This window comes from Anastrepha ludens, chromosome 2 (genome assembly GCF_028408465.1).
Source record: "Anastrepha ludens isolate Willacy chromosome 2, idAnaLude1.1, whole genome shotgun sequence".
Classification (NCBI taxonomy): domain Eukaryota; kingdom Metazoa; phylum Arthropoda; class Insecta; order Diptera; family Tephritidae; genus Anastrepha; species Anastrepha ludens.
Window position 1 is genome coordinate 64,011,317 of NC_071498.1, and position 11,403 is coordinate 64,022,719.

Here is an 11,403-nt window from a genome sequence, read left to right on the forward strand (position 1 = left end):
GGTAATTTGTTAAGAGTCTTTTGAAACAACCATAAATTTGGTTTTTCGGGTGTTAATACTTAAGCCGTGGTGCAGACTTTTTCCGCTGACTTCTTTAAGGGGACAGATACCTGTAAAATTTCGAAAAAAAAATTTTTTTTTTCATCAAATGTTTATATAATCCTTTAAGAATATGTCAAAAAAATTTTAGAACGTAAATTTAAGTATTTCTTATATTATAGATCGTCAACCGTGACGACTCTATTCTTTGCGACGAGCGCTGTGAGAGGTATAGTTACGTTGTATTCAAACTTTAGACGCGTTTTTCGCAAAACTATATTTTTTGAATTGGCGTACACGATAACGCGAAAAGTTATTGACCGATCTCCCTGAAATGTTGCGCACATTTTTTATGATATTACTTTCAATGTGTTTCGAGTTTTCGAAAAAATTATTTTTTCGAAGCAAAAATGGTAGGAAAATTCGCCCCAAAATTAATTTTTTTTTTTAATGAAACATCACTCGTCACTTCAATTTGTAGTCTAACCCTCGCAGTTTGGCCCCAATACAAGTTGGAAGTGCACCTTATTTATTTTTCATTAATGCCCATTTGCCTTAAAATGTCCAATAGTTTTGTGTGCAGTACGAGTACCAGTATCAAGAGCCTTTTCATAGTCAATGAAGCATATAAAAATAACTTTCTGGGCTTCTTTCCCATAGCTTGTTTGAATCGTATTGAATTGTGTACAACCCATTGATTGTTCGCATTTTGTACATACGGTTCTGAAGGATCTTAAGGGATATTTTCAAGCCATGACTCATTAAACTAATGAGTCGGTAATCATCGCATTTGTTAGCTCTGGATTTTTTAGGCAATGGCACGAAGATCGACTGCAGCCACTCCTTTGGATATCATACCATAATCGTAGATTTTGTGAAATATTTGAACCATTCCTATTCCTATATTTGCTTCCTCTTCAAGTTTATATAATTCAGCGGGAATTTCGTCCTATGGGTTTTTTATTTTCTGCAGAATTTATTGCTTTTAACACTTTATTTTTATTGATTTTTAATGTTCAAACCGAAGTCTTGACTGGATTCATCATCAAGTAAGCCCTTCGCATATTTTTCCCAAGTAGTTTTGCAATAGTTGCAAGTTTTCTACTATCTCTATTTCCATGTGTTCGGTGTTGTTCTCTTGATAATTTAAGTTTATTATATTTTTATTTATGTCTTTTCTTGCAGCAGCGTTAATATCTTGACATTATAATTTATTCAGTGACAATTTGAAAGTTCGTTTAGAAGATGAAAAATCAAAAGTCAAAGAGATGGAAGTTTTTTTTTTAATATAATTCTTTCAATGTTCCATGTATCGGAGCTATGAGGCATAAACCGTTCTAACTCGCTTCAGAAAAAATAAATCATTACGCCGTAGGTGTTTTTGTAAAATGTGAAAAATAAATGCGCTCTAAAAGAAGAGGACAATCGATTACGTCACTAATGATATGAAAGATAAAACAGAGTGAAAGAAAACTTCTTCCATCGGGTGTTTTATTAGCTACATGAGAACTATCGATATCGATGACCATGGTTTGACAGCTGAGAGTGGCAAACTGTGTTAACATTTCCCTTCAATAAGGTACCAATTTCTTTCGAAATGAGGGCGAATCTGCTGTTACGGTGAATGACGAGCGCTATCGCCGACTGACTTTTTGTTTCCAAAAATTAGTCAACTAAACATGGACGACCTTTGATTCCAACAAGACGACGCAATTTGCTTTACAGCGACTTATCAATCAATTTATTGCTATATTCAAGCCACCATTGACGCCATACAGCCAGATTTGTTGGAAAAGTCGTCAAAAATTGGGCTGATCGAATGGACTATGTAACTCCTACCATGAAATTATCTATCAGATTATAATAAAAATTCATTCCAACAATATTTCTGTTTCGATTTAACGTGTTAAGTTCTAAAGATCTTAAAAACCCATATTTTGTAAAGGCTTCAAATATACAGGGTCCGGCACTCACAAATATACAGGTCTCTACACTCGTAGTGTAGGAAAATTATTTTTATTCAATTCAAAGTAAAAAATGTGTGAAAATAATACAAAATTAAGAACCAATTTGCTTTTGCTCCATATGACCACCATTTGCCTTGCCTATGATCTTAAGACGGTCCAAAAACGAATCGCACGCTGCCCGAATGTGACTTGCAGGTACTTTGGCCCACTCGCGGACAACGGCTTCAAAGCAATATCCAGAATACTTTCCCGATACTATTTCGCATTTACTTTGACGCCAGGCTCGATGAAAACGATTGGAGAGCGCTCATCTCCAGTTATAGCGGCCCAAACCATTACTTTTGGCGGATGCTAGCTCCTGGTGGCCAACCGATGACTAAAATTCTCGTATGAACGGTCGGTCAAATAAACCCTATCGTTTTGGGAGTTTACGAATTGCTCAATTTGAAACATTCTCTCGGCAGAAAACACAATGTTCGGAAATTGACCACTTTCGGCCAAGCGAAGCAATCCTTTCTCTCTCTCAAGTTGAATCTTGTAAGGCTTGACTTTGAGATTATTTTTCAATATGCGGCGGATGCTACGGTCAGATATTTTCAGTTCTTTCGCCATTTGATTGGCACTTCGTCGGGGTTTCGCTCAAGTCGCTTCTTCACTTTTAAAAGCATTTCACGTGACGTTGCAGTCTTTTGATGACCACCTCCATGACGTTTCGCGATGCTACCTGTATCATTGTAACGAGTAATGGTGCGATAAACAAAAACTTTGTTTACTTTAAAATGCTCGAGCTCACGAACAATCGCTGGTTGTGATCTTCCAGTCAAATATAATGCAATCACACTATTTCTTTTTCGCGTTTACTATCGGCAAAATGATTCCGCGCGCTTGTAACAGGCATCTGGGCGAGCGGTTTGAAGTTGGTTAAACTTCGAGTTCTGAACCCTGTATTAAGGCACATCTCGCAGCATACAAAGGAACCGGATGAACAAAATGAAGCGATCTGAAAGCAAAAAGATGAAAATTGTTTTGAATTAGTCAATTTATCACCCATAAATAGACTCGTCTACGGCGACGACTTAGCTTCTTAGACAAAAGAGATTAGCTACTCCACAAAAGCAACTGCGGGCATCAGGAATAAACAGCAAATTTTAAAACAGAGGATAAGTTCTTTAAAGGTTTATATACAGTTACAATTTTCAAAAAATCGATTTTTTTAATTTATTTTCTTAATGTACGTATACTTAAGACTACACACAGAAAATTTAATATCGTTCCGGTGAAAATTTTCGAAGTTAAACGCAAATTTGAAAAGGCGTTAAGGCCGAAATTTTGGTGAAAAATCGATTGTTTTTTTGTCAAATTATTTTTTTTTTTTGCTTATTCCTTCTATTGGGAGGTTGAATTAGTTTTAAAGGTGACACACAGATGGCGCTATTTATCACTTTATCGCGTTGGCAATACTGAATATATATATTCATGATTTCAACATGTGAGTACTGGTTTCGACGATTCAAAAGTGGTGATTTTCACACCGAAGACAAGGAGCGTCTTGGCCAGCCCAAAAAGTTCGAGGACGCGGAATTGGGGGAATTGGTAAACGAGGACTCGTGCCAAACCCAAGAAGAGCTTGCTGAATCATTGGGCGTTGATAAATCAACCGTTTGCAAGCGTCTAAAAGCGATGGGAATGATCCAAAAGCAAGGACATTGGGTCCCGTACGAGTTGAAGCTGCGCGACGTCGAACGGCGATTTTTTACGTGCGAATTGCTGATCGAGCGACAAAATCGGAAGGGTTTTTTGCATCGGGTGGTGACTGGCGACGAAAAATGGATCCACTACGATAACCCAAAACGCAAAAAATCATGGGGTTTGCCCGGCCACGCATCAACGTCGACGGCCAAGCAGAATATTCACGGCAAGAAAATCATGCTCTGCATTTGGTGGGATCAGGTCGGCGTCGTATATTTTGAGCTGCTCCAACCGGGCGAAACAATCACGGGGGATCGTTACCGACTGCAATTGATGCGTTTAAGCCGGGCATTGAAAGAAAAACGGCCGGAAACGGTAAAAAGGCACGACAAGGTTATTTTGCAACATGACAACGCTCGGCCGCATGTTGCTCAACCTGTCAAAAAATACCTTGGAACGCTTGGCTGGGAAGTGTTACCCCACCCGCCGTATAGTCCAGACATAGCTCCCTCCGATTATCATTTGTTCCGGCATATGAGTCTCGATTTGGCGGACCAGCGGTTCTCCTCGTACGAGGCTACCAAAATATGGGTTGAGTCATGGATAGCCAAGCAGCGGCCAGAATTTTGGAGAAACGGCATCCGGAAATTGCCCGAAAGATGGGCGAAAGTTGTAGCTAGCGATGGCCAATACTTCAAATAAAATATTTTGTACCGTTTTTTCACAATAAAGCCCCAAATCTTCGAAAAAAACCTTTAAAACTAATTCAACCTCCCAATATTAATTACTAGACTTAACATTACTTTAACGAAATCTGTTTGGCTTTTTAGTTTCAGAGGGCCCAGTTCAGAGATATAGTGGTCACCGCAAAACGTATTTTTTGAGAGGAGCTCCCGAAGATCAGCTTTAGCTCCTTTCGAAATAAGTAGTTTTACTAATACTAAGTCTTGAAATACAGTTAAAAGATAACATAATATGTGTACATATTTTTATATCAATAAATTTAAAAGTTTTCTCAGAAAAAATTCTGGAAAATCCGCTTTTTTTCGGCCTTCTAACTGTACATAGCCCCTTAAGCTAGGTCTTGGGTATATCAAATAAATGTAAAGGGAGTATATATTCAGACTCTAGCCCTGTTTTCACAGGATAAACTGTGTACTGAGCACTGGGTGTTTATGCAGCGAGTGCGGCACTGAAGCACACAATCTTTTGCCGCACTTATAACTTTCCAAGTATGAAGCATGAGGGTCAAATCTTATTTTGGTAACTTAAAACTTAATATTATCAGTGAATTTGATTAAATTTCTTAGCTGAAAAGGTTAAATTCTTGTTTAAAAGTCATTGCACTAAAATAATTTCATGTCTTTCGACAGGGTTTCTGTAATTCATATTATAGTTGGTCGTATAGTAGATGAGCATAAAGAGAAGCGACTGACACTGAACTGATGGATTAGGTGCTCTTCGATTACCGTTTTAAAATGTGTTGATGGATCCTTTCAAATCACTGTGAAAACAGGCTTTGAAAGTATTTTATGCCTACTCAAACCAGAAAAGTAATGAGTAACCGAATAAAGGACAAAAATCTCGGGCATGAGACACCAAACGAAATAAGAAGGCGGCATAAAACTGTAGGTCCCTCCATTCGTGGAAAAACATCAAGGACAAAACACCACAAATAAGAAAAGGAGTTATGTCAAAAATGCAACAAAGAATGTAAGCGCCACTTGTGTATACAAAACCGTAGAAGCTTTTTGATGGTAGTAACGTAGTCGATGGGGGCTTGTTATTGACTGCCGAGGGGCGAACGCTATTAAAAAAATTTTCCCTATTACTTGATGCTTCATATCCAATGTGAGCATTGAATCCGGTTGCAATGGAATGGTAGTCAAACACAAACAAACTCGAATATGGCGGCTGGCAGGCGTAAAAAGAATCGCCCAAAATATGTGCATGGTTTGCTTTAATACGAACCACTGGTCGCTAGAAGGACAGAGAAATCGTTTCGATAAAAATTAGACTCGATAAAAAGCAGGTGAATACAAATCGGTGACGATCACTTTCTGGAGCATTAACTCTACGAACTTCCGTTTTTTGGTCTAAAACCTAATAAAAACAGACAGGATAAGCAAAACTTAGAGACCTCGTATAAACTGTTGAAATGGTATGAGACGACAGTATTGGCTAAGTGCGACCGCTTACGATCCATTTGTGTTGCCTCCACTCGTACTCGTATCCTTCAATCAACCAACCAACCAGTATTAAGTCGAAATGGTCTAGTTCAGCTTAAACCTTTAGACAGTCAGTTTAATTGCAAGGTTATAGAACAGTTATATAAGTATGTATGTATATGCGTATATAGTTTTCCAATTCATTCACAGTCTATTAAACCTCAGCGCGGTGCATGCTCGTATGTACCGTTAACCAAAAGGAATTCCATGTTGACGCCGTTGCGAGCAAACAAATCATTTTTATTCTTGGCAATGCTGTTTATTCTTATTGTAGTTATTGGTATTTCTTATTAGATTTTCTGGTTGCTTTTGTTGTTGTCGTGCTGTGCTATGTACATACATATATGCATTTCGTCCTTTTGCCCATATTGTCTTTGTATTGGCTGTTTTGTGGATTTTGTGAACTCTTCCTTCAATCAAACGCAGGATTTAGCCATTTGATAAGAGATGACATCAGCAAAACGCCCACATATTTGGGTTAAGGAATTTTTCTGCTGCGAAGTAGTGAGATAGGAACTCTGAACTAAGTAAATATGCACAACAAAGGATATTTAACATTTTTCGAGCGTTTTCGGTGGCGTCATCATTTGTACTATGCCTGTGAATATTTAAATATTTATACAAGACTTGAAGGCGTTAGTGCATTGAAATAAGATTCCACGTCACATTGGCCATACTAAGATAACAATTCGATAAAAATATAAAGTAAAAGCGTATCATAGCTGTACTTATGCGTCCCCAGGACTTATAAGTCCCATGCTTCCTGCTAAGCTCCAAGACAATACTCGGAGACCAGTGGTTGTGAAAATGGTCAGAAACTATAGATCGGCAAACAATTGAACAAGAATTGAATCGGGCAAACACCAGTTCTCATAGAAATTATGCGTCGCAAGTGGAAATAGATCGGACACACATTGCGCAAACTACGGGATGGCATCACAAGAATAGCGCTAGACTGGAATCCCCAAGGAAGCCGTAGATGCTGAAAACCATAAAAAATCATTAATCATCTCTCGATAGCGCAATCCATTCACCGTAGCGGTTGCTCTAGCTTCATTTTCGAAAAAGTAAGATCCAATAACTCCGCCGGACCATAAACCGCACCAAACAGTCCCACGTTGAGGGAGAGGGGCTTTTCAACAATAACTCTTGGATTTTCTGAGCCCCAGATCCGACAATTTTGCTTGTTGACGAAGCCACCGAGGTGGAAATGGGCCTCATCACTCAAGATGAATTTTCGATGGAATTCCGGACCAATTTCATGCATTTCAACGACTCACTCAGCAAAGACACGACGTTGTTGATGAACGGCCGGCTTGAGTTCTTGTGTTAACTGGACTTTATAAGCTTTAAGACCCAAATCTTTATGCAAAATACGGTGTAATGGCGCTTGGGGAATGCCTAATTCCAAAGAACGATGAGGAATGGACAAAGCTTTGTTTTCTTTAACACTTTTGGCTACATCAGCAATATTTTCGGCTGTTCTTGAGCGACGTGCACGAGTTTTATTCTTCACGTCACTAACTTGTCCCAACAACTCGAATTTTATCACAAATTTCTGTATTGAGGTCAATTTCTGTAGGTGCTTCATGATGACTTAAAAATGTTCGAGTTTTACAAACCGTCTCTGCCAAATTTTCTCCATTTTTATAGTGAACTTTAATAATTTCAATGCGTTGTTTAGGCGTGTATCGCTCCATTTTTATTAATGGCGTAGTTTCTACTTGTCAAATATCAAAAATGACAGTTTCAAAAGCGACATCTACCGAAATAGCGGGCTATTCAAAATAACTCCTGTTATTGGGGAACCCTTTATATAAATGGCCGCCCTTGAGCGAGCCGACTTGAACAAATTCGCCCATTGTGATACCAGAGCTACTGGTGCTTATGCAAATTTTGATTTCTAATCGGTGCTAAGTTCTATATCACAAAAGTATTTGAACAGGAGAGCAGGGCTGCATGCCATTACCATTATCAGTCTCAGTTTGCCTCTCAATGGCACTGGCTATCTGCAATTTTTTACTTACTTCTTCAATCCAATATGTCTGCCATCTGCAATCTGTCATTTGTCATTCGTGTTGCGTCAGCCGCCCCCAACATTTTATGACATAGGCTTTATATACCGTTACGTGGTTGATACGTATCTCCTGTCAAATTACAACCTTATTTGCAATTTCGTTTAAGCATATTTCCGTTGCGCAGCTTTTCCTTCAACTTCTTATCTCATTTTAGTTTAGCATTTCGATTTTGGCTGTAAATTAATATAGAAACAAAAACAAATATACATAAATATAATCGCATGTCTGCCTACCATTAGGGCCGCTGCATGGCTGTTCATCGACGGTGGAAGCAACCCTTTCTCAAACTACCTTTTATAATACATTTTGGGCTGTGTAAAACTATTTACGGTTTCTTTTCGTTATTTGTTTTCTGATCTCATTTTTTTTTTTGTCGCTCGTACGTCAATGCCATAAATATTGTGCGCGCTTTAAGGTTTTAGCGCTTAAAATCTACTAGTTTTTTGCTCGTATGCACTCGCCTCTACAACCACATGCGAAGTAGTGTGTGTATGTATTTGAAACTACAGTAGCACCATAAGTATGCACTTACTTAATTATAATCGCCTTTAACATGTTTTTGTTGTTTTTGCATTGATAGGCATACATACTTATGCACGTATATTTTTGTATTTAATTACAGCCCGAACCTGCAGCAGCAACAAAATGCCTGGTGGTAGCGGTGGTGGCAGTGGCTACGAAGAGGTGGCCGCCGCCAGACGTGGTCGCTTTCATGTGACCTCAACGACAGCGCAAGGACCACCAGAGACGACCTTCGGACGTTTTCGTCTAATGCCCACATGTAAGTATAACTAAATGTAATATACAAAAGTCAATGGAAAAAGAGAGAAGCATTTTGCCCAGCGGCCATTACTTATGCAGGACTTACGTACAGGGCGAAAATTAACTTACCTTAACAAAAAGCTTAAACAGTCTGTAGATTTTGAATGCTTAAGTTACAGATTCACGTGAATTGAAAAATATAAAAGAAAACTGCAATAAAGCAAAGAAGAATAACACAAGTGCATTTGAACAAGCCTGCACTTTTATGTCGTTTCGGAGGCATAAAGAGGAGATTTTTCATGGCAGAAATATATTCGGATTTGCCATTGCCCTAAGGGGTCACCGCTATTGTTTTTAATTTTGTATCATTTGGAGTTTTATACCCACTGTCGGTTTCGAATTTCAGCCGTACAAGAGAACGTATTTATGGTTGAGACGTAGCAATTAAACAAGCAAGCAGAAAACGGTGTAATACATTCTGTCAAAAAAATACTGTGAATTCTTAAGTAATATACAAAATAATTGTTTAATCATCAACATTTTTTTTTCGCCTTTAAAATAGGCTCCATTCGAAGCAATAAACTTATGCCAACTATTAGTCCAGTCATCAAAGTACCTTTTAAACGCGTTCGAAGAGATCTTCTTCAGCTCCAGCGAATTCTCCTTAATGCCCTCTAGCGGCGTCTGGGAATTGTAAATTTAAGTTTTGGGAAAAGGAAAAAGTCACAGGGGGCTAATTCCGGTGAATACGTTGGTTGTTCGATGATATTTGTCGAGTTTTTGGTCAAAAAGTGTTCACAATATGAGCCTTGTGAGATGGTGCATTTTCTTTTCACAAATTGAGCCGTTTTCTACGCATAACCTCTCTCAAACGTCGCATAACTTCCAAATAATATTCTTTATTTAACGCAGCTTGAAGGCACTCTGATATGGGTTCCCGGTCATAGGAGCATACGGCGTAATGAGAAAGCGGATGAGCTAGCAAGAAAAGGTTCGACACTAGAAATAGCAGAGGCAGTGGCAGTGTTCACCCCAAAGCATCCATTGCTTCACACTATTATGCATTAGCCGAAAGAAGATGGAAGCAATTAACTACATACATGTATTACAACAAAAAACACATGGCCGTCATACAAAATCCAAAAGACGAATAATCTGTAAGGATGCTCTCGGCCAAACATGTCACGCATCACTGCAGCCTTTACAGGCCATTGGAAAGTAGGGGATTATGCAGCTAGACTCAACCTACCTTCTTTTAATCTTATTTGCAGAAGTTGTCAAGTGGAAGGGGCGAAATAAAGTCTTTTCTACTACTTATGTTAATGCCCAGGGTTAGCTAGAGCACGACTCCGCTCCTTTAGTAAGCCTTTCTTGAAGCAAATTAATGAGATCTCAGACATCGAGATGAAGAATTTGCTATCTGACTTAGAACAAAAAACAAAAAAAAAACATCATCACACGAGGACAGTGGTAGTAAAACGGTGCTGGTCACTAATTAGGACTATTTCAGTGGAAATACTCAACCACTTCAACAACAACAACAACAACAACAACAACAACAACCGTAGAATCATTTGGAATGAATTCCGAGTGCACAACGGCATGATAACCAAAGAAAACGAGTAGCATAACTTTCACTTTGGACCGACTTAGACGTGGTTTTTTGGGTTTGCAGTCAAAGTTATATACCTATGCCTCATCACCTGTTATGATACGCTGGATAGACGTTGGGTCCGAATTCACTTGCTCAAGCATGTCTACATCCACCTTCTTCCGATGATTCCGATTTGAAAGAAATTCAATTTTCTTGGAACGTGTCGAGCAGCCACGCGTCTCATGTCCAATTAATGGTGTAAAATGTTGTGAATTGATACGCTAAGGTCACGTGTTACCTCCCTCAAATTTAAATGATGGCTTTCCAGCACCACAGCCTACCACTCGTAGACCCGTGGTTTTGATAAAGCACACTTGCCATATGCTTTCTACAACATTTTCAACGATTCGGCACATGAAATCCCGTTCAAAGCACAAAATTTAAGACAAATTCTTTGTTTGATATTTTTATCCATAGTGAAAATCGCAGAGCAAACCTGCGATTGACTTATAAAATTAAATACCAAAAACAAGCTAATTGACAGATCACGCTCACTCACTCCTCTGCGAGGACGGTTGTACGAAATTCCAGCAAAAAAAAAGTTAGACGCTTTTTATATGAACAATTCCCGATATTTTTTGACAGAATGTACAATAAATTCGCTCGTTCATAAAAATAAAATTCAGTACAACAATGAAAAGAACAGAAATTTACAATTATTACATCATCAAGCCAGCTGTGGGCTGTACCGAATTGTTGTAACGCACGAAGCTATTCGGTTACGGCGTCCGCCAGAATAGACTTGCCATATCTGAGACTTCGAAATATTCGAGTTTAAAGGTGCAAAAACTACAATTTTTGGCCATAGTTGAGGTTAGACAACTTCAAGAGATATTATTTTTATAATGTCGTAACGGTATTCTGGGTACAATTTTTCACTTTATGATACATGAAAAATCAAAAATTCCTTATTTGGGTTAGTATAAAGTGACCCACCAAAAATTCGGAGCACTGAAGCAAGTAAGAAATCATTGTAAATTCAACGG